The 24,453-nt window shown below is 39.3% G+C and overlaps 1 protein-coding gene across 4 annotated transcripts in view; it reads left to right on the top strand.

Annotated features, from left to right (window-relative positions):
• Positions 1–2,819: 2,819 nt before the first annotated feature.
• The window catches only part of GPD2 (glycerol-3-phosphate dehydrogenase 2), a 174,468-nt gene continuing 152,834 nt past the window's right edge, over positions 2,820–24,453 (top strand). The window contains exon 1 of one of the 4 annotated variants that reach the window (XM_072612016.1): positions 2,820–3,325. The gene's annotated coding sequence lies outside the window, so the exon portion shown is untranslated. Of the gene's footprint in view, positions 3,326–3,603; positions 3,672–4,054; positions 4,172–4,213; positions 4,287–24,453 lie in introns of those variants that run through there. The other 3 variants (XM_072612020.1, XM_072612017.1, XM_072612019.1) reach the window with 3 other exon arrangements.

Raw genomic sequence — 24,453 nt, forward strand, 5'->3', positions numbered from 1 at the left:
CATAGTAAGGCTATGCAACAACAATAAAGTGGTATTTAGTTCCTCTAGATGAGGTTTTCCCTGTCTCCAGATGGAGACTCCTGTGGTCACCAGTGGTGTATGGTAACTTGATCTATCTTGGGTGGGACATTTTAGGCATTAGGCCACCAGGAAGCTGTGTCAAGGAAGGCAGGGGCCAATCAGGTCCTATAGCCAGCATGTTGACGTTTAGGGAAAAAATGAATCCCTTTGAATGGAATCCTAAATCGTAACACAGATTTGGTATGTCTCAGTAAGTTCTCTCAGTAAGGATGTCAATGGGTGTAGCCACATCCTCCACTGGGAGATAAAAACAAAGTCTCAGACAAAGGTTCATATCCATGTAACTTCATCAAAGTGATTAGGGATCTCTCCTGATCAGTGCCCTAATAGGGTTCATAGTCATCTGAAAAGCTCATACAATCTGCAGGTCCCTTAAAAGCAAATAAACTTAAACTCTGAATAAGTTAGGAGGGGAAGAAAAGAGACCTGAACCACTAAGGTTTTACAAGTTTTTGTCATGTGGAACTCAGAATCTATCCCTACCCTTAAGTTTTCTTGTTGTAAAACAGGGAAAACAAAAACAACTAGATGTCTGAAATAGTCATTTGATATTCTGTGTCTGGTAATAAGTACATTTTCATTCCAAAGGCTAAATCTTCTTTTGATGACAGGAAAATGTTAAAATTACTTGTTTTTTTTCTCTTTGCCAATAGATTGCTTTCTTTTGAGAGATTTCCCTCATGCTTTTGAATCTGTTCACCAAGGTTCCCATGTCCTTCTGTTGGTCCTCATTCAGTTTTTCCTTAATAGCAATAAATTAATAAAAAACCCAGCACCTGAAGATTTTACATGTATGAAGAGATTTCTGAAAGCTTATGGTGCTAATGTAGCATACTTAACTCTGGAAGGCAGGGCCTAAATTGATGATAATCTTTTTCTCAGCATTCCCCTGCTAATGCAAAGAAATTACCTGTGGGGATATGACAAAGGCTGTTTCTTAACACAATTTACACTTCCAGATCACCCAAGTTAGAGAGATCAAGACATTCTACGCCTGGCAAATATCCCAAATTTCAAGAACAACAATTCAGAGGAATTTTCTCTGGTTACTCACATAAACATTCAGCTCATATAAAATTACATGCTACCTTAAGGCCTCCTTTTCTTTTCCTTAAACTATGTAGATTAAAAAGTTTTAAAGTGGTACATATTTTTTTTAGACTACAAGGACTTACTTTTACATTTTATTATTGATGACCTTTTGATTTTGCAGATTTTAGCAAAACTCATTCAAAAATTTCTCAATTAGAATATTTTAAAATATGATTTTTGTATCCAGCCACTGATGACTTGGATCATGTGTGTCTTAAAAATATACATTCAGAAAACAAACCAGCAACATTTCCTGTCTAATAAATGGAGTTAACATTTTAGTACAACTGTTTTCATTCCAATGTTAAACAATAAGGTAATTTGTTGGGGTTACTGATCAGTTGAATTTGCATTTAGCTATCTGCCATTCCAAGAATGATCTGCCTCCTCAACATCTACCTCTCAGAATTTTCCATTCAAAGTTCAATTTAAGGGCCATCTTCAACCAGAAGCTGTCCTTGACTTCCCTGAGTTGCTAGTGTGTCTCCCCACAAATTACCTTGTATTTACTTTGTGCATACTCATAGCTGTATGGCATTGTTGACTTCCCCACTGGAATGAAAGTCTCTTGAGGGTAGAGAATGGTTCACTTTTTTTCTTTGTATACCAATGTGCCTGGCACATAGCAGATGCTTAATAAATAATTGTACAGTTAAGGGAAAGGTAAGACTGCTAGGGAGGCAATTGTAAAATTGTGGAGTTAACCAAGTGTGGTTTTTTCTTCACAACTTTCAAGTGACTCCTTACCTGCCCTTTCCCCTTCCCCAACCTCTAACAAGTCTCTCCATTTCCTCTACCACCAAGTCATTCTTCTGTGTTCAAGAAAGCTGTTCTCTGTACGATATGATCAAGGACTCATCCATTGGTGCAGTTGCTCCAGCTCATTTCCTTTCTGCATCAGCATCCCATGTCCCATTCCCTTTGATTTCGTTGGAAGGAGATGAGTTACTACTGAGGAACACTAATTTGTGCTAATTTATTAGGACCTAAGCAGATCAGATGAGGAGGCAGAAAAATGGTAGAAATGATGGGAAGAAAAGCACTTGCCCAGAGAGGGAGGAGTGAATTGTTTTTTGAAAAGTTTTCCACTAATATACGTTACTTTGGGAACACAGGGAAACAAGTATTTCTAAAGCTAGGATCCAAATCTCAGTAATTCCAATGGGATTTCCAAACTTTTTTTGTCATGATAATGGATTTAAAAACTCTTATACTTACGGGGGATGAATAGTTAAAAGGAAGGATCCTGACGAGTAAAATAGGAAATTCTAATGTGGGAAAAATTACTATGCAGATATGCGACTTGGCTGTTAAGACTTAAGAGAGTTGCTTCTACATACTGAGAGGTTGAGATGTACCTAAGGTAAAAGCAAGTTACCTCAGGGAAAGTTAGGATGTGAATCCAAGTCTCCCGAGGTCTGTTTCTTATCTAATAGTATTAAAAATAAAAGATCTTAGCGGGGTAATTGCCCCTCTTCTCCCACGCAGGTTTTGTTCAGATGAGCATTTGGCACTGCAGTCTTCTGTATGCCTATGACTTGCTCGGTCTTCTGCAACACATCCTTTTCTCTCATCCTCTTATTCCCTCCCCCAAAGTGGCCACTATTGTTTACTACTAGAGTCATGTGACCAGCACCTCGAAGTTTGGGGAGGAAAGGGGGTCTATAAATAGAACGGCCAAAGAATCCGAGCTGAACCCTACCTGTGGCTGACTGCCCATCTGCTTCCCTACCCTGTTGAAGCTCCAACAAGTGGCGCTGGGCATGCTCAGTGGGCAGGGTAGGTTTTAGGGGTGCAAAAAAGGAAGCTTGCTGCTTTAGTGGCAGGGCTCTTTCCTTGGTCCTCCCCTGCCCTAAGGTGGGCCCCAGGATACCCTTGTCCAAAATCTCACTCCCTAGTGCGCTGGCCTGATAGTGTCTGAGTGCCTGCTGCTGACATTTAGGCGGGTGCTAGGAGGCTGGGGGCACGCCTCCAAGGGCGCCGTGGTTGGGGGATGAGGTGGGTGAGGGGCGCTCAGGAGATGGCTTTGGGCTCTTGAGCAACGGGGTCTCCTCCTGCCTCGTAGACGTGCTTCGTGCTGCCCGGGAAGCATGCTCATTGGAGGCTGCTAAGCAGAAAGGCTGGAGCCCAGGGGTGGGCGGCGAGAAATCAGGTAAGCGAACCGGGGCCTCCTTCCGCCTCTTAGTTTGGTGAGTGTCTCCATCGCTGGCGTCGATGGGGCTGGCTCCAGCAGCCTACAGTGGTTTTTCCCTTGCCCCGGGGAAGCCCGATTTTTGAGGGGGGAAGGGTCATGAGGCACCAAATCAAGTCTCCTCCCACCTCCCTGCAACTTGGGGGCCGCACTCCGGGCCTAGCCCACGTTGCTCCCTGGCATGCAAGAGGAATTGCCAGACCTTCTCGGCTTGCAAGACTGGGCTGGAAGGGTAACGGAAAAGGCAGGCATCTCTACTTCTGGCCAGGCGCAGGAGAGGATCGTAGCTGCTCCGAGAGAGGCAAGGGTGCGCCGGGTGGGAACGAGGGCTCCATTGGATCTGCTCTGGCTCGGCCCCACCCGGCCGGACCCGTGTCCCTGTCTGGCCTCATTCATTGGGCGGAGGAGGACTAGCTAGCTGTGGCTCTCCCATGCCTCCAGTACCTCCATCTACCCCTTTCCCCCCTCTACTTCCGCGTTTCCCCAGCTGGGAGGACTCTGCCACGCCCCGGGCAGTGGGACCGAGGAAGTGCTGCCAGTTCTACCAGGGGAGGAATAGGAGAGGGTGGGGGAGGGAGTGGAGGAAGAGGAGGAGGAGGAGGAGGAGGAGGAGGAGGAGGAGGAGGAGGAGGAGGAGGAGGAGGAGGAGGAGGAAATTAGCCTAGGATGGGGGTGGGGGTGGGGAACTCCTCAGGGAGAGAGGCTTGGCTGGAAGCATCAGATTACACTTGATCAACCTGTCCCTGGGTGATCTCCCTCAGCAACCCTTCCCTGGCCTCCCCCACTGACAGCCAGTCTCTCCGCCTCGTAAGTATCCGGGTTGTAGCTGAGTAGAGTTGCTAAGCAAAGCTACTTCCCCTGGCATTAGGAGCAAGCGTCTCCTGCTCTCTCTACTGTGTTTCGAGAGGATCAGCCTTAAGAGGTGTGTGTGTGTGTGTGTGTGTGTGTGTGTGTGTGTGTGTGTGTGTGTGTGTGTGTGTGTGTGTGTGTGTGTGTGTGTGTGTGTGTGTGTGTTCGTGTGTGTCTTTGCCGGGTTCCCAAGGGTGTTTGTTGGACTGGATCTGATCTTTTCTCCCTTAGGTTTTTCTCTCCAGGGAGTTAGGAGTGAACTGGAGTAAGGAAGGTTTTACAATTTTCTAAGGAGCAACAGCAGAGGCAATACAGTTCTTTAGGGTTCAGTTAATAAACTTCCTTTCTTTCTTACTTTTTTCAGTGAAGTCGAAGAACTTTCTCAGGAGATTGTGTATTTGGGGGAAGTTTGGTGTGTACTTTAAAGTTCTGCTTTGACCTCGGTGGATGCCACTTAAACAGGGAGAAGTGGGTGGTGTTGCTTTCTGAAGCAAATTATTATGAAAGAGGACCATAGGCTCTCTTAGGGTCTAAATTGTGTAGGATGGAGTCCTTCCTGATCATTCCCTCCTCTCCCACACAGAGTAATGCCAACGAACAAAAATAGATTTTGCATGAAGTTCTTTTGACTGGGAGAAAAATCTCTGAATGAAGTGTTACACATTTGAGGATGTGTTCTGTGATCTTCTTCCTTTCCACCACAGTGGTATTAAAGGGGGTAGTCTATAGAGCACTTCTTTGAGAATCACCAAGATTTACAAGCAGTCAGTCTGGTTAAAAAAAAATGCAACAACCTCAGTAAAACAGGTCAGTGTTGCTAAACTCCTTAAGTATCAATAGGAGGCAGTTTCAGAGAAAGGAGGAGCCAATCATGCCTTATACAGAGACACTGTCCAAATACTGATTTCCCTCAAATCAAAATGGAAAGAGGACAAGAAAGACTAAATGGCCTCAGAGCACAGGAAAAGTAGTTTGTGATAGTAATTAAAATTCAGTTGTGTGCTTACACACCTCAGGAATGTTGGCAGACTACTACAAAACCCAGCCTTTTCACTGAATGGAAAAGACCAAACTGGCATAAGCAGTTATGTTTTACATGGTCTAGAATTATAGTTTAGTCTTCAGGGTGAGAAAAGTTGATCAGTATAAGCAAGTAAAGGAAAGAAACAAGTTGAAACTGCTGCTGGTACATGCACTCTTGTGTTTAGGGCAGTTAGTGCAGGTGACTGCATTTCTATAGCTTTGACTTGTTTAAGGGAAATACAGACTTCTTTTTATAGTTTGATAGTTTCACAGGTAGTTCTGTCATTTGTGTGCCAGGTATTTCCAGGTAGTTAATGACAAGTCAGTTCATCTCCCTTGACTTTTCTTTTTCTTTTTTTTGCCAGTCACCTACTGTCTGGAAATACCTAACTGGGTTGTCATTAATACTAGTGTAGTACAGAGAATTTTGATGTGGAAATTGAAACCACTGGACTTGATAGTTTTCTTTTCCCCTCATATTTCTTGTAATCTGTGTCAAATTACAACATATCTTCAGTATTTTTACATATTTGCTATTCAGATATTGATTATATCATAACTTATTAAGATTGAAAGTTAAAATACATCCTCCACCCCCCCCCCCCAAATGGGGATTTTTATAGTTAAACCACTCATTGGAACTTGGATTACATTTTACATTCTGTTGATTAGTCTGTGTTATTAATCACTGGAGTTTACTATGTTGTCTTAACATTCTGCTTCTTCCTCTACCTCATGAAAGACTTGCAACTAGATATTTCTGGGATAAACAGTAGCCACATTTGTTAAGGGTCAGATGGTATCCTATTTTACTTTTTGTGACTGTTTTTTATTCCTTTTGCTATGGTGTATTAAAAGCAGATTGAATTCGCAAATTTATGCAGGCAGGTAGGAGCTAGTATTGGTAATTTAAATTTTTTTTCATCCTATATAAGAACTTTGTATTTCTACAGTCAAAGAAGAGACTAATTGAAGCACTTGATTAATTTTATTTCAGTCCCTCATGAGTTATGTAGGGTTTTAATTTGGCAGGCAGGAAAAGAAGCCAGTGAATTTAATTCCTTGTACTGTGGCTCTATTTCTCTGCATCTTTATTTGTAATTTGAAAAATTAGCCTATCAGATTTTTCAAATCCTCTATTTTTCTGTCTCCATCTAGACCTATGGGATTAGTTTAGTTGTCTGCAAAGAGTTATCCTAAAGCCTTAGGAGGTAATACCATTCTTTGTCAACACTGGAAATCAGATGTATTAACTTTGCTTTAATAGCTAATAAGTATTTAATAGCTAATAAGTATTTGAGTGTTTCTGCCCAGCACTATGCTAGGTACTGTGGACAATGAGCCAGGGTGACAATCCCAGCATTTGAGCTGCTTACAGAGTAGTTAGGGAGACAACACAAGTGTACACCTGAAACAATTAGAAAGTTTGACTGCCTCTGTATTTAACTGTTAAGAAATGTGATAGGGACATACATGCTATAGGACCTAGAGTATAGGTAGAAGATTTAGTGTTGACTTTAGTAGTTAGGATAAATTCGGGGGGAAGGAATTAATTTACTTAAAAGATAGCCTCCCAAATATCGAGAGTATTCCATGATGTGGTACTTGTATTCTGTGAAGGTGATATTCACTGTGAAGATATTCTAAGTATTTCTTATCTGTGGTAAATGAAAGTTCTGCAGTTCATCTCTTTGCTGCCCACTTCCTCCTCCCTCCCCCCTTTTAAATTTATGCCTGTAGTTTTAAGGTGAAGATTGTGAATGAAACATTATAGATACTCTATATCCCTGCTGACAAACTTACCTAATAATTTATGCCACTGAACTTGGTAGCATGGCAGGCTATCTATCCAAGATGAGGATACCACTCCCAAGTTATGTAAGCATTTATTCACTTTTCCCTAGAAGCGTGTGTATATGTGGGAAATTAATAGGTGTTAGGGCTGTGACTCACTCTAACAAGGAAAGTTGGGAGATAAAGAAATGCTTGAGCAGAATCAGGATGATAATATCAGAGTGAGCTTTTTAGTAAGTTGGAAAATACGTAGCCTAGTAAGAGTTTTGAATCAATCAGAGAGAGACAGAATAATGTAGTGGAAAGAAAAGAAAAGGAATCAGAAGGTCTGGGTTCTAATTCTAGTTCTAGTTCTGAGCTCTGACACTATCTAGGGACCCTGAACAAGTCACTTTAGTACCCTGGGCCTCTGTTTCCTCATCTGAAAAATCATGGAGTTTATAATGTTGCACAATGGAAAGATCACTGGATTTTAAATCACTGGAATTCAGATCCTTGCTCTTTTTCTTACTTCAGGTGCGATCTTACACAAAAAACCCTTACTGGGACAAGAGTTCCCTCATATGAAAACAAGTGGGTTGAATTGGATAATTTCTGAGTTCTTTTGCATCTCTAAATCCATGATCCTAAGAAGATTCTGTAATCTCCAAGATCCTCACCATATCCATGATGCTCCAAAGCAATTTGGAGGTTATTCTAGACAGGAAGAACAAATAGGAACAAGGTGAAGATTTGTTCCTGAATTTAGAAGGAGGGGAGGGGCATAGATCTTGACACTAAATGTAGATGATTTGAATCTGGCATCAGGTGAAAGAAAGCTAGTTTTGTTTTTTTGTTTTTTGTTTGTTTTAATTTTTCCTTAATTAGCCAGGAAAAATTGATGAGATTAAAGTGGTAGGTGAGAGAGATAAGGGAGAGGGTATCTGGAAGCAAGGATATCAGTGACAGAGTCAGAGTAGAACAACAGTATTAAATGACCAATGATGTAGAAATGGACAGGAAATGATGAATTATACAGATGTTATAGTGACATTATATAGACAGCAAGGTTAGCATTTTCCTGATGTGGTGAAAGAAGAAAAAGGTGTAGTTAATTTTGAGTCATCGTCTCTCATATCAGTTCCCTTTTCCTTGCCAACTCTCTAATTCAGGCACTTACCAGTTTTTGCCTGGAAAGTTGTAATACTCTTCTAATTGGTCTTCTTGCCTAAAATTCTCTTCTGTCACCTGAATGTTACTCACTTGCTCTGCAAGTTTCTGGGTCTCCCTCTGTTCTTTTAGATGAAATACAGACTCCTCTGTCTGGCATTTAAAGCTCTTCAGAAGCTAGCTTTGACCAATCTTTCTAGACTTATTTTCCATCACACTTTCTCTCCATTCCCCAGACATGACATTCCATCACCTTCTTATGTCTTTACACAGCCATCCTTGGGATACCATCATTTGTCTCTTTCTACTCATAGAATCCCTAACCTTCATTCCAAGAATTGCACCAGATCTTACCTGGTAACAGTGGCCTTTTCTGATTCTCTCAGGTATTATTGTCCTCCCCTATGAAATTACTTTGTATTTCCACTGTGTATCTTATTGATTCTTCTTAGTGTTTGCATTGTTCCCCTTTTCCTCCCCTCTCTTTCTTCCTCTGCACCACCCTTTTCTTCCCTAAGGTCCTTGGCTTTTATTTTTGATTCTATATTTGCAGTGGTTGTCACTAAACCTAACACATAGAAGGTGTTCAATAAATGCTTTTTGAATGCAAGATTTTTAATTTGAAAATAATGGCAATACCTTTCTGTCGTTCCAGGTTTAATACTGCAGCCATCATGTTGTTTCTGAAACGTTGTAGAGAATTTATTTTGTCTCCAGTCACTTAATGTAGCTGAGGTTTTTCCGTTCCATCTTTTACACTGTATAACTTAGATTTTAGCTTTTAAATATTCCTTGTAGTCCTAGACCTGTGCATTCAGTTACTGAATTTTAGTTGCCAGTGCTGTACTGTTCAAAGCTAGGCTTCTTTGACCAAAAAAAAAAAAAAAAAAAAGCACTTATTTTGAGTTAAACAGTGGTAGTTTGTGGTTAGCTTTTATTTAGGTCAATAGCTGGTTGTATGCATTAAAATAAGTTAGTAGAAATTCTCTTTCCTCTCTGTAATTTAATAAATAACACTGATTCAAAAACAAAACCAAGTATCTTAGGGACATGTATAATCTGTTTTATTAATTAGAAGAATATCCACTTGTTTCTAGATGTACTGTGCACAACTGGACTGAACCCTCTTTTTCAGCAAAAGAATAGTTAAAACAAAACAATTGATTGAGAACTTTTATGACAGTGTATGTAACATTCTGTCTCTGTGGTCTCCTTTCCTAACCCTGCTAAGAGGAGGAAAGCGTTTCATTTTCTTACCACTGAGATCAAAATTGGCCAATTCAGCTACTCTGAGTTTGGATTCCTTTTAGTAATCTTTTAATTTATCTTATTGAAGTCTAATCATATCTGTTGTGTTCTATATTTATATTTGATTTTGTGAAAGGCCAGAGCCCTTTCTATTACCTTCTAACATTTTGGTACATTGCTGTCATCCATTGTATTAGCTGTCCCTGCCTTTGTGTCATTGCAGGTGATGCTATGTATGCTATGATATATTTACATATATAAATATAAATAAATAAATATATATGTATGTATGTGTATACACACACACACATTCAGGTTGTTCAACCAGTTACAAAGTCACTTGCTACCTTCATTTTTTCATTGTGTCTATGATGATATCATGAAAGATTTTTTTCTGACTGCCTAGCTATCTTATTCAGCTATCTTAGGTTTATTGAATTTCCTTAATCTGTTAGTCTAGTACACAGTGATGAGGACCTTAGTGGCCACGTGTGACCTTCTAGGTCCCTGGCCTTTTGACAAAGTCCAGGTTTTACAGAGCAAATCCTTTTTGTAAGTGGATTTGTTCCGTGAAGTTTGGATTCAGTCAAAGGGCTGCATTTGAGGACCTAGAGGACCATATGTGTGGTCTTACGGCCACAACTGTCAAAATAAGAAAATGAGGTCTGAGGTTAGTTGATAGTCTACTCTCAGGAAATCCATGCAGATTTATAGTGATCACCAAAATTCCCACAAAATATTTAGTGATCTATTGTAGGTTTTTTCCCAAGATTGATAGCATGCTCTTCAAATTACAATTTCAAGAATTCATCTTCTTCCTCTTTTTGAAAATTAGAACATTTGCCCAACTCTAGACTAAACCTCTAGACATGTCTTTTTTTCTCTTTGATTTCAGAAAGACTGCCATTCATCACTTGTTACTGCAAATTATTTCTCTCCTTGCTTGTAGAGGTTGGATTTTTAATAACTGAAACACTTCTACAATATATCTACATCACTGCATTCTGCAAACCTTCACTAGCTGCCTCTTCCCTTAAGATAAAGGATGAACTCCTTAGATCAGCATTCAAGGCTGTCTATAACCTGACCCTAACCTACTAAGACAGACTTTTCTCCAGGTAGTCATTGTCTCCTTCAATCAAATGGAACTAGATTGTACTTCTTCAACATTCCATATGATTTCTGACTCTTCACCTCTGCTCATGCCATTTCCTCTGTTTTGAATATTTTCCCCATCTTCATGTAACAAAATTGTACTTATCCTTTGTGGCTCTTACCTCAAATGTCATCTTGTCAATGTCAATATCAATGTCAATCTTAGAATCCAAAAGTCTTATAGCTGGTAAGGACCTTATAAACCATTTAGTTCAACTCCTTTGTTTTAGAAATTAGGAAAATAAGGTCCAGAAGATGAAGTAATTTACCCAGTTACAGAAAGTTCAGTTCTGATGACTTCTTAGGCCTTTGAATTGCTATAGTACCTTTCTAGGACCACTAATAGAGCACCCATCGTTACTTCCTTGTTATGATAACTTCTATTATTTGTGTTATCACTCTGATTAAATTGTAAAGTCCATTGGGGCAAAGACTCATGAGCTACTCAACTTAATATGTCCCATAGCACCCAATATAGCTTTTTGTATTTGGCAGATGATGTATAAATATTTGTAAAGCAAATGAGTGTCCTTCAGTTCAGAAAGCTCTTATTGATCAAGGAATGAGGAGCAGGTATTGAATAGAATGTGTTATGTACATATTATATCTATAATAGCATATATATTATATAGATGAATGCTATACATAGTTTCCAAAATAAAAATCACACTGACCATAGTTTTCAACCATAAGGAGCACTTGATCTGATGAAGGATAGTCACAAAGTCTTGTAGAAAGTAGACTTATTTTTCTTGAAATCTGCACTACCCTGGAAAATCCATGCTTCATAGTTGCCCTAGACCAGGGATGGGGAACCTTTGGCCTTGAAGTCACATGTCCTTGGATATGGCCTTTTGACTTAGTCCAAGTTTTACAGAACAAATCCTTTTATTAAGGGGGTTTGTTTTTATGAAGTTTGGATTCTGTCAAAGGGCCATACTTGAGGAACTAGAGGGCTATTTGTGGTCTCCAGGCTGTAGGTTCCCCATCCCTGCCCTAGACCAGTATGGCATAGTCCTCCCAGCTCCCATGTTAGTTTCAAGCAATTAACAACCAATTTGTTCTAGGTTTGCAGGTGTTAACGCCTAAATGAGAAAGGAGAAAAAGCAAATGAGAACTCTGAGGAGAGTAATAGATTGACTCAACAAACCTGGAAATAAGACTTTGTCTGTTCAATATAAGACTGGGCTAAGATGATTGAATTTTCAGCCTCCTCTTCCCGTCATTTTTGGGGGGATAAATTTTGTTTTAGCAAAGCAGAAACAGTTTATACAAGTATACTTCTCTAAAATGGTGAAGAGGAACAACACAGATGATTACAATAGACCATAACGCAACTTCATTATTTTGTAACTTAGGATTTTCTTCAAAGGAGCAGTCTGTTTCCAGACCCATTTCCTGCTTTTCTACCCCACTAGTCTCTCTTATATTCTCTCCTTTCCTTCATCAAAACCTTCTCAGAGCAAAGTATCCTGTGAAAACATCAGTCATCTCATGAGTTTAATGTAGCACTAGGAAAATCTGCATATCAACAGGAGACAATACCTTAAGCTCCAGGAATGAAAGTCTAACCTGGGAATTGTAAGCTTCAGTGGGTCAGACAGAAGAGATCTTTTCTAGGTGGAGGGCTCCCTGCCTTTGTGATTCTGAAATCACATAAGCATGAAACTTTGAGCAAATCCTTAAACTTCTCTGGGTGTTTATACCTTCATTTTTAGTGTTTTGGGGTGGGACTACATGCTCTCTTAAGACCCCTTCTGACTCAACTATGCCGTGTTTCAGTTATTTATGTATGGGTATGTGTGACTGTAGCCAACATTGACTATATAAGGTTATAAATTTAGAACTGGAAGGAATGATACAGGCTTACTGTCCAACCAGTTACTTTACAGATGAGGAAACTGAGGCTCAGAAAAATTAAGTGACTTGCCTAAGGTTGAAGAGATAGTAAATGACAAAGGTCCTCTAAGCCCTACCTTTCCTTTCTCTCTCATTTTTCCTGTGGCACCCATTTTTCCTACCTTGGATGTCTTTCAGAGGTACCTTCCCCACTGGTACATCATGGATTTCTAGAAAAAGCACCATTCCCTCGATCTGTAAATTTGAAGGCTCAACAGCTTGCCTGACTTTGTCTGTGACGTACTTTCTGCTTTGGAAGATAGAAAGATGGTGTGTGGCCTTCCAGTAAGAATCATGTTCACATATGCAAAATGTATCTAAAAGGATTTTTTAAAAAAATAGTGGAAAAAAGTTAGGAGTTGTAGTTTAGGGTGTAAGTAAATTGCAGTGTAAGATGTAAGCAAGTTGAAAGATAGTCTTTTTGGAGAACAAAAGAGGGAGAAAAATGCAGAAAATCTGCCACCTCAGGAAGGGGCTAACATTGAATAATAGGAACATTTTGAGACAAGGAGACAGGAGACAGGCTGAGGAATTTCAAAAGATCTTTGGTTTCATTTATGTTGAGTAAGGATGATGTTGATTTTCTACATTTTCTATACCACTTTAGGGATTACAAAGCATTTCCTCCCAGTAACCCTGTGAGGCAGGCATTTACAAGTACTCTCTTGATTTTAGAAATGAGGAAACAGGCTGAGAGATTAAGCACAGTGCCTGAGTAGCTTGTTCCTGATTAAGTGACTTCAGTAAAATCAAGACTTGACCAGGGTGACCAGCTAGTAAATGAGAGGGAATTTAACCCTAAGTCTTCTGATTTCCAGTCTAACATTCTTTTAACTTTATGATACTTCTTCCCCCGGGCTTTACTAGACAGTAGATGGTCTTCATGAATTGCAGTAGCCAACAGAATCCATCCTCTGGAGGCCAGGTTTCTGGTGACTGGTCTTTTAGAACTTAACTAGGCCACACCCATACTCAAAACCTTAGAGTAAGAACTCCCTGAGCTACCTCTTTGCTGTCACTGATGTCAGGATTCCAGAATTACCTCTATATCCTGATTAACCAATGGAGGAGGAATTTATTGGATGAAATGACAAATCATAATAGTATTGGAGGAGTTCGTTAAAAATAGTAACCAAAGTCGATTTCCCCAAAGAAACATTCGCCTGAGGTTTTTTTTAAAAATTGTTTTGAGAGATCTTGAAAAGATGATTAAAAACAACATCCCACAACATGCAGTGCTGGAATAGAAGTCAAGAAGACCTGAATTCAAATCCTACACTTCAAGTACCTATTAACTGGATGGCTCTGGACAGGACTTGACTGTTACTTTTTCTATATTTTGTGGTGCCATGGTAGTACAATTCCATGAATTTATGTAGTCTATCATTATACTTATAATCATTACCTTAAAAATAAGTACTATCCAAGTTAAACTTTCATATTTATATTATCAACTGTTCCTTCTCCAACCCACTTTGTAATGCTATATATGTATTAAGATGATCCTTTCTTGTGGTCCTATTAAAGTTAATACAGTATGGGTACTCTGTGTGTGCTGTCATACATAGATAATATCCTTACACATATGCATAGACATATGTATGTATCCTTTAGTAGGCATACACTACTGGCTTATAGTGGCCTAGCAGTGACTCAGGGCTCTTGAAAACTAAGTAAGTAAAGACTACACTTTGGTCTTATAAAAATTAACAAACTGTAAAAAACTTTGATAGTTATTTCAGAGTGACTAACAATGGTGCTGCTTATCTTCTAAAAGGTTTTAGTCTCAAGGTAAAGAATGAGATGTTCACTTTTGGACACATGGTCATTGAGAGAATTTGTTTTATTTAACTATGTATATATATTTGTTACAATGGTTTTTTATTTCTTTTTCTTTTTTTCAGTTGGGGGAAGGAAGATGGAAGGGAGAAAAAAAGTCTTTAACTGAAAAAAATAAAATAAAAATCACCTTAAAAGCAAGACTTTGAGGACAAACTTGGTGACAGATCCAAGTTAAGTCCAAGGACCAATGTTGCTAAGCTAAAAAAGGCTCATCATCCAATGAATTGCCACTATCTGATGAATAATGCTCTCACAAAGACCATTCACAGCGTTGTGGAGAAGTGACCTTTGACAGTGGAGGGAGTAGCAACATTAGTGCAATCCTGAATTTTTAAAAAACATATTCTGCCAGGGAATAAATACTAGCCTTCTAGCTTAAATTCTCACCACTAGTATATTTCAGAAGTGTACTTTTCCTTATAGGAAATTTGCAAAAATGTTTAGGTTTGTACAAACATTTATTTGTTTGGGTCCATTATTTGTTTTAATAAATGGTCCTCTTTGTTCTTTTGACTAAGAAATGATACCTTGTCTGGTCTTAGTCTTTCAGTAACCCTTTAATGAATGCATGTGTTAGAAGTGTTATTAATTTGTAAGCTGCTTCAGGGCAGGTACTGTAGAACATTTTATCTTTGTATCATCAGTACCTAGGACCATGTCTTTTACAGTCTGTCCTTAATGCTTTTTGAACTGAATGCCTACTCTACCCTTTAAAAAACTTCTGTCCTTTAAGACTCACTCAGCTGAAATCCCACTTTTACCAAGATATTGTACTGTTAACCCCCATCAAAAGTCTTTTGCTTCCTCTGACCTCATATATTTCTTTGTCTCTCTTGTGCACTTATATTTTTAGATTTTCATTATTGTATGGTCTTGATATATTTTTATGTGTTATGTTCTCCTCTCCTCCTGCCCCATGCCAAAATTAATTTGTTAAAATATAAATAGTTGCCAGGATGGAGGAGGGGATATGGGGAAGGAAAGGTTAATGTCATTCCACTTTTGAGTACAAAGGTATTAAACAAAGACAAGAACGATGAGGAAATGATAGTGCCAGACACCTGGGGTGAATGAAATGGGTATAGTCCGGTATTTTTCCCATTAGACTAAGTCAGGAGATCTGAGAGAAAGGAACATTTCTTAATTATCTTTGTATCTATCCCAGCATGTTACTTTTAGGATTTTAGAGTGGAAAGAAACCACAGCGATTTAGTTCAACTTTATCCTTTTGTACAGGAGAAAACTGAGTCTCAGAGAGGTTAAAACTATCTGAGATCACATTACTTGTTAAGTATCAAAGTGGGGCTTAGAGCCCAGGGTTCCCGACTTTGGGGGCAGGGAGCCAATACTTACTGTTAATCTGCCCATCCTTATGGATACTTAAAGGAATAAAGGAAGGAGATTATTTAATTCCATTCAGTTGTGCTACTAGATAGGAATAACATCTGCTTTTCTTCCTATTCTCTGCTAATTGAACTTAATTTCAGTTTCTATAAAATCAGTATCTTAAGCTTATAAATCTGGATTTGGAAGGGAATATCTAGTCTGTCTTCCTTTGGGTCCCTCCTTTTATAGATGAGGAAACTGAAGCACAGTGAAATTAATTGATTTATCCAAGGTCACATAGGTAAGCAAGGGGAGGGTCTAGGATCAGAACAGGATCATAGTATTTGTACCATTGACTTCACAGGATTGTGAGGAAAGCTTCTTGCTGAAGAGTAGCTCCTATCATTGTGTCCTAATAATCACCTCTATGACTTTCTCATCACTTTGCCCTTTTATTTGGTATTTCTAGCCAGTGACACTTGAGCCTGAACAGATGATCACAACTTCACATGTTCATTCTTCTTTGAAGGGACCATGCCACATAATATGCTTTCCAAGAATGCATTTCGTTGGCACACCAGGAATGACTTTCATTCTTTTTTGTCTCTGGGTTTGTGCCCACCCTGTAGTTGAAATAATTTATAGCGTGGGAACTTACATGTTGCCTTGCTACCAAGGAATTCAAGGCAGGTTTTAAAGTTATACTGTCCCTAGTGATACTTCTTAGTGAGAGAGAAATTTTAGGATGAAATGAGGATGGAGGAAATGGGGGCACAAAAAAAGACAATGTCAGAACTAGGTTTCCAAACAATGTAAGTCTAGCATTTTGTCCATTAGACTGACTTTAATTACTTCAGATCAAATCAAGTCAAGTTTCTTTTTCTTTTTGGAGGCAATCTGGGTTAAGTTATTTGCTCTGGATCACACAGTAAGTGTCTGAGGTCAGATCTGAACTCAGATCCTCCTGACTCGAGGGCCAGTGCTCTATCCACGACGTCACCTAGCTGCCCCTCCAGTTAAGTTTCGTTGGTGTTCGTTTTGTGCCAGTTACAGTAATAAGTTCTGGGGATACAAATACAAACAAAAAAGAAAGATCTGTCTTCAGGGAGCTTACATTCTAATGGGTGAAGACAACATAGAAAAGGGAGTTGAAAAATTAAAAAAAAAGATGTAGGGGTGGATGGGAATGAAAGGTGGCTGGCCTGAGCTCTTCTTCAATATGGAAGTTCCAGGAGGAAATTTACCAATGGGAAAGGGGCTTCCAGAGCCCCACAGAGGAGGCGTTATATTTCCCCGTTATTCTTGTCATCATTTTATACTGCTTTATAATCAAAGGAAAAGACAGTAACCTTCCCCCCTCCTTATTTACATATAAAAAATGAATATGTGGTGCATAAAATATTAAAACATTGAATTCTGTGTCCATTAGTTTTTTATGTCTCATATTATTACAAGTGGTAGGCATTTTGTTCTGATTATGCTTTTTTTGGCCTTATTATTTCATAAAGGTATTTTCATATTTCGATAGTCCTTGTAATGGTAACTCTTAATTGAATTATATCATCGTATTACATTAGCATAGTCCAATTAATTTGTCCATTCCATTATTGTTGGATCTCTATCTTGCTTCTAGTTTTTTGCAATTAAAAATAGTGTTATAAAATCTTTGAATAGAGAGCTTAAAAAAAAAGAAAGCCCAACACTCATAGTGTATTTAAATTTATTTATTTTTAGTTTTCAACATTCATTATCATAACATTTTGAGTTACAAATTTTCTCCCCATCTCTCCCCTCCCCCACCCCAAGACATCATGCATTCTGATTACCCTTTCCCCCAATCTGCCCTCCCTTTTATCACACCCTTCCCCTCTCTTAGTCCCATCTTCTCTATTTTCTTGTAGGTCAAGATAGAGTTCTGTACCCCATTTACTGTATTTCTTATTTCCCAGTTGCATGTAAAAACAATTTTTGACATTCATTTTTTAAAACTTTGAGTTCCAACTTCTCTTCCTTTCTCCCTACCCACCCATCCCCACTGAGAAGGCAAGCAATTCAATATTCAAATCAACAGGTTATACATGTGTAGTTATGCAAAAGACTTCCATAAAAGTCATGTTGTGAAAGACTAACTATATTTCTCTCTATCCTATCCTGCCCCCCATTTACTCTATTCTTTCTTTTGACCTTGGCCCTCCCCAGAAGAATTTACCCCCTTCTCCCATTTGCCCTCCCTTCTATCATCACCCCATACTCCACTTATCCCTATTCTCCCCTACTTTCCTATAGTGTAAGATAGATTTTCATACCAAATTGAATGTGCATGTTATTCCCTCCTTAAGCCAAATGTGATGAGAGTAAGCTTCACTTTTTCCCTGTCACCTCCCCCCTTTTTCCCTCCATTGAAAAAAGCTTTTTCTTGCCTCTTTTATGAGAGGTAATTTGCCCCATTTTATTTCTCCCTTTCTCCTCCCTATATATTCCTCTCACCCCTTAATTTTATTTTTTTAGATATCATTCCTTCCTATTCAACTCACCCTGTGCCCTCTGTCTATATGTATATAATCCCTCCCACTTCCCAAATACTGAGAAAAGTCTCAAGAATTACAAATATTATCTTTCCATGTAAACAGTTCAACTTTAGTAAGTCCCTTATGATTTCTCTTGATTCTTGTGTTTGAAAGTCAAATTTTCTACTCAACTCTGGTCTTTTCATCAAGAATCCTTGAAAGTCTTCTATTTCATTGTATGACCATTTTTCTCCCTAAAGTATTATACTCAGTTTTGCTGGGTAGGTGATTCTTGGTTTTAATCCTAGCTCCTTTGACCTCTGGAATATCCCTGTGATCCCTTAATGGTGAAGCTGCTAGATCTTGTGTAATCCTGATTGTATTTCCACAATACTCAAATTGTTTCCTTCTAGCTGCTTCCAATATTTTCTCCTTGAACTGGAAACTCTGGAATTCAGCTACAATATTCTTAGGAGATTTCTTTGGGGATCTCTTTCAGGAGGCAGTGGGTAGATTCTTTCAATATTTATTTTACCCTCAGGTTCTAGAATATCAGGGCAGTTTTCTTTGATAATTCCATGAAAGATGGTGTTTAGGCTCTTTTTTTGATCATGGCTTTCAGGTAGTCTCATAATTTTTAAATTGTCTCTCCTGGATCTATTTTCCAGGTCAGTTGTTTTTCTAATGAGATATTTCACATTGTCTGCTATTTTTTTCATTCCTTTGGTTTTGTTTTATAATTTCTTGCTTTCTCATAAAGTCCTTAGCTTCCATCTGCTCCATTCTAATCTTTAAGGAATTATTTTCTTCAGTGAGCTTTTGAATTTCCTTTTCCATCTGGCCAATTCTGCTTTTTAAGGCATTTTTCTCCATATTGGCTTTTCGGATCTTTTTTGCCATTTGGGTTAGTCTATTTTTTAAAGTGTTATTTTCTTCAGCATTTTTTTAGTCTGCTTTTGCAAGCATTTGACTTATTTTTCATGATTTTCTTGCATCACTCTCATTTCTCTTCCCAGTTTTTGCTCTACTTCTCTTACTTGATTTTCAAAATCCTTTTTGAGCTCTTCCATGGCCTGAGACCAGTTCATAATTTTCTTGGAGGCTTTGGTTGGAGGAGCTTTGACTTTGTTTTCTTCTGTTTGCATGCTTTGGTCTTCCTTGTCACCAAAGTGAGATTCTATAGTCTGATTCTTTTTCCAGTTTTTGCTCATTTCCCCAGCCATTTACTTGACTTTTGAGTTCTTTGTCAAAGTAGTTCTCTGCTTCCAGTTGCGGGGTGGGGTGTACTATCATCTACTCAATCCCCCCACAGTCTGTGGGCCTTGAGCTCCAGAAACAGTGGCTGCAACTGCCCCTGCTACTGTTGTGGTTGCCTTGAGTTCCTTCACCCCCTTCCCCCTCTGCTGTGCTGGGGCTGAATCACTCCACTCTCCTACACTAGTCCCACAAGCTTTTCCTGCTGATCTTCCAATTTGTCCTCAGAATTTTAGGGTCATGAAGTCTGGAAACCAGCACAGATGTGAGAGATTCAGTCCTCCCCAAGGCTTCCCCACTGTGCACTCATGGACCACACTGGACTGTTCTCTGCTTCCAGTGTGGCACAATAGACACATCCTGACAACCTTCCAGGCTGCCTTGGACTGGAGATTTGCTTCACTCCTTCATTCTGTGGGTTCTGTAGCTCCAGAATTTGTTGAGAGCCCTTTTTTACAGGTATTTGACTGGGCTTGGTGGGAGCGCTCCAGAAAATCTGTGCTATTACTCCTCCATCTTCTTGTAATGTATTTTTAACAGTGGATTATTGGGCACCAAGATACCTCAGTACATAGAATGCTGGGCTGAGTTCAAATGTGGCCCAAGGTGCTTATTAGTTATGTGAGCCTGGACAAGTCATTTAAACTTTGTTTCTCTCATTTTTCCCAGCTGTAAAATGGGTATAATAATAGAACTTATGCTGTTCTGAGGATCAAATGAGATAATATTTTGTGAAGCACTACTTAGCACAATGCCTACCACATAGTAGGGCAGTGTACAAATGCTAACTGTGATGATGATGAAGTTTATGGTTATTTTTGTAACGTTTACTATATATTATCAGATCGCCAACTAGTAGAATCTTCTTAGAAAGTAATGCTTCCTGCAATGAATACATTTGTTTCCTAGAAATCCTACCATCATCACATTTTATTACTTTTAATTTTGCCAAATTAATGGATATAAGTTAATAGCTCAGTTGTTTTAATTTTCAAGTGGTTATTAATAATTTGCATTTTTCTCTTGTGCAAATTTGTTCTTTGACCAAGTGGAGGGGTAGTTACTTTTTAACATGTTAACAGCTCTGTCTACATTTTAGTTCTCAAGTTTTATCTGTCATATTTGGAAGTTTTACGGTTTAAAATGTCCAAATAGTCTACAAATGTGAGTTCCATTTGTTCTGGCGCTGTCAAGCATGAAGTAAATCTCTTTGTGTTTCAGTGTCCGGCTACATGCAGGAGAAAAGAACTTGTTTGGATCTTGGGTGAAAATTCATCTTTCTTTTGCTATTCATTATAGCATTAGAACTAGAAGGGGCTTTACAGATTATGTACTTTAACCTCCCCTCACTTGAGGAAACAAATCTTCATCCAAACAGGTTAAATGATTTGCCCAAGGTCATGCAGGTAGTTAGAAGTAGAACTGGTCCTTGAACTGAGGTATTCTATATCTAGCTTGATTTCATGGTAAATTTTAATTTTTAATGATCTCAGTCTTGAATAAACTAAACCAGCATCAGCAATTTTTATGAGGGCAGAAAAGAAGAGGTGGTTGGAATGCTACGTGTGCTGGTCCTCTGATTTCATTTGCATTGATAATTTTGATTTGGTTCCTTCTATTTGTGTTTGAGGAGGGATAGGTAGACTATGGCAACAGAGCAATACAGAACAGAGTGGAAAGGTCCATGGAGAATGGGAGGTACATAAAAATATGTGGTTTTGGTGGTAGGAGTTGAGTAGTGGTCAGGGCCTGGAGTTGACTGACAGAACATCTTGACATACTACATGATAGAGCTGAAGGTAATCCACTTTTGTTCCAAACTTCTTGCTTCAAAGATAACCCTAAGCAGTAAAGAATTAGACAATATGATGCAATCGTAATAACAATGCTAAGGACTTTGTTCAGTTCTAGGTTGAATTAGAGAGCCTCATAGTTTCTATTAGACTGTGATTTGATGTATGGGATTTGGAGTCTGATTCTGTTGTTTCTTATCTCTGTGATATTGGGCAAGTCACTTTCTCTTTGTGCAACACTGAAGTGGCTTCATCTGTAAACTGAGCCTGGTTCAGTTAAATGAGCTCTAACTCTCCTTCCAGCCCTAAATTCTGTGATCCTATGAAATCATTCTTGAATTCAGGATTTAAATGTTTTTCAAGGGTGTATCTGTTCTGGACACTTCTTTGAAAAGTTTGGGAGTAAGTATAGAGCTGTTTGCTTTTGATTCAGTCAACTTCCTTTTTGATTAGTGAGACACAAGGTCTCTGATGGTCTCGGTGCTTTTGTCAGAAGTCCGTAGCTGATTCTGAAAGCAATTTCCTTCTCTCTCTGATCCAGAATAAATATCAGGAAGCACCATTATAGATGGAGGACAAGAAACCATTCATGTAGGTTCAAGTTATGTCCTACTAGTGAAGGTTAACGCAGGTCAGAAACCTTTGAGTGGGCCTCCTGCAGGCATTTTATTAAATCAGCCAAGTAACTGAACTACCAAAGATAGAAGTATAAACAAATGTACTGCGCATGATTGGAGGCTGGTGGAAAGCATGGGAAAGCATGCCAGCTGTATCTGACCTGTTGAGAAGATAGCTCTGAAGGGAAGCTCCCTGGATATTGGGCCTGCTTTGGAAAAGACGTTGTGTTCTTGATGAAATATACTGCAAACACATCATTGTTTATGTCTGAGGAGTATTCATGCTGGGGGAGTGGTTAGAGCAGAATACATTGATTTCTTTCTCTGTTATTATCTCATAGTGAGCCTTCCCTTCATGTTATTCCAGTGCCTAAGATGCCTTCCTTATTCCTATTGATCCTTGAAAGCCCATGTCAAATGCTACTCTAATCTCCTCAAAGTTTCCTTGATTTCTCTGTCCTTTTATTTGGCAATAACCTTCCTCAAATCTCACATACCTTTGCTTTATGTCTTGCTAATGTGCCTATCATGTGATGTGTTTGGTTCTGGGAGTCACAATTTAAGAAAGCTGTTGATAAGCTGGAGAATACATGGAGGAAGGCAACAAGCAATTTTTAAACCATCTTCTGTTCATGAAGGCCTGTGGGATAAAAAGACACATGTGAGAGGGTTCCTGAGGTAGGTGGGCATGCATATAAAAATAGGCATGATGTATGCAAAATGAATATGATCTTGTTTTGGGTACTCTCAGATACTAGCAACTGGGGGAATTATGCAAGTTGAATGAGCTGAATCTTGAAGGAAACAAGTGGTTCTGAGAGGAATGGGGGACAGCCAGTACAAAGACACAGAGGTGACGATGGAGCGTTTTACAGGAGGAATATTAGCTTGGCTGGATTGCAGACTGTGTGGAGGGGAGCAAGGTGTAAGAAGCCTAGGAAGGGGACCAGGTTGTGGAGACATTTAAATGTCCAAATGAAGGGTTCACCTTTGATCCTGGAGGTAATAGGGAGCAACTGGAGTTCATTGCCTATCGGGGCAGCTAGGTGGTACAGCGCATCGAGCGTCAGGTGTAGGACTCATCTTCCTGAGTTCAAATACTCACTAGCAATATGACTGGACAAGTCACCTAACCCTGTTTGCCTCAGTTTCCTCACCTGTAAAATGCACTGGTGAAGGAAATGGCACACTGTGCCAGTATCATTGCATAGAAAACCCCAAATGGGGTGACAGAGTTGGACAGAACTGAAAATGACTGAACAATGACAAGGAATTCATTAAATGATATAATCAGACCTACACCTTAGGAAAACCACTTCGGCAGCTGTGTGGAGGATGGATTGGCTTGAGGAGAAACTTGGGGTTGGGACATTAAATTAGAGACTATTAAAATAGTCCAGGTTCGAGAGTGTCTAAATTAATGTGGTGGCTGTGTGAGTGGTGAGAAAATTGCGTTTAATCAGAGATGTCATGAAGCTAGAAACAATGAGATTTGACAAGAGATTGGATATATGGATTAAAGGAGAGTTGAGGAGTCAAGAATGACATTGAAATTCCAAAACTTTGTGACTCAAAAAATTGTAGTACTCTCACCTCACCTCTGGTTTACTTTTCGCATACAAGGTATTCTTCATCTCTTCTGCCTCTACTTCTGTTTGGTTGGTTCCTTCCACTACCTCCATTTTAAGGAGGATTCCCAGGTGTCTGTCTGTCTGTCTGTCTGTCTGTCTCTCTCTCTCCTGACTCCATACCAATCCTGATAGGTGGATATTTTAATCAGAAGTAGGCCAAGTGTTCATACCTCCTCCCTCATTGAGGGACAGGGTGCGTGGAATGAAGGACTATTCCTCAGGAGGTGGGCAGATCCCTACCACTTTACTCAAGCTACAGAAAATGGCTTTCAAATGTGATCGACCTTCCCCTTTCTGGCACTTAAAAAATGGAATTTTATCTGCTTTATGAAGCCCAGCTTGTTCTACCACATTTTGTCTAGAAAAACATAAGCTATCTCAATTCAATTTTCACTGACTTAGTCTCCCTTTTCTAGACCAAGTCACTCCAAATCTTGGTGGGCGAGGAGGGGGTAGCTAGGACAAGAACACATGTCCCTGGGGGAAGAATTTGACTCAGTCATCTTTTAAGGAAGACTCCTTGTCTACGTAAATGTCCTGGGGGTGAGAATAAATTACATTCCTTAGCTAAAATATGCTGGGTAATAGTTCAAGTTAAGGTAAAAAAATGCCCTTTTGGACAGAGAACGGAATATTAGAAGTATTAATAATCACATGATACAGCATTAAAAGTAATATTCCTCATTAAATACTTGTTAATGAGGGAGTTGTGAAGAGATGGATTTGACAGGCAAGAGTGGATTGAAGAAGGGTTCTGTTCTGAACAAGTTGAGTTTGAGATACCTACAGCACTGGAGCTCAGGAAAGAGATTAGGATCTAAAGGTCATCAGCGTGGGGATAATTTAGCCCTAGGAGCTTTAGGAAGTCACCAAGTGAAAGTATAGAGGATAAAAAAAGACCCAGAGCAGAGCCTTGGGATAGACCTACAGTTAGTGAACATGACCTAGATGATAAGTGAGCAAAGGAGACCAAGGCGTGATCAACCAGTTATAAAGAGAACC

The sequence above is a fragment of the Notamacropus eugenii genome, chromosome 5, assembly GCF_028372415.1.
Source record: "Notamacropus eugenii isolate mMacEug1 chromosome 5, mMacEug1.pri_v2, whole genome shotgun sequence".
In the NCBI taxonomy this organism is placed as follows: domain Eukaryota; kingdom Metazoa; phylum Chordata; class Mammalia; order Diprotodontia; family Macropodidae; genus Notamacropus; species Notamacropus eugenii.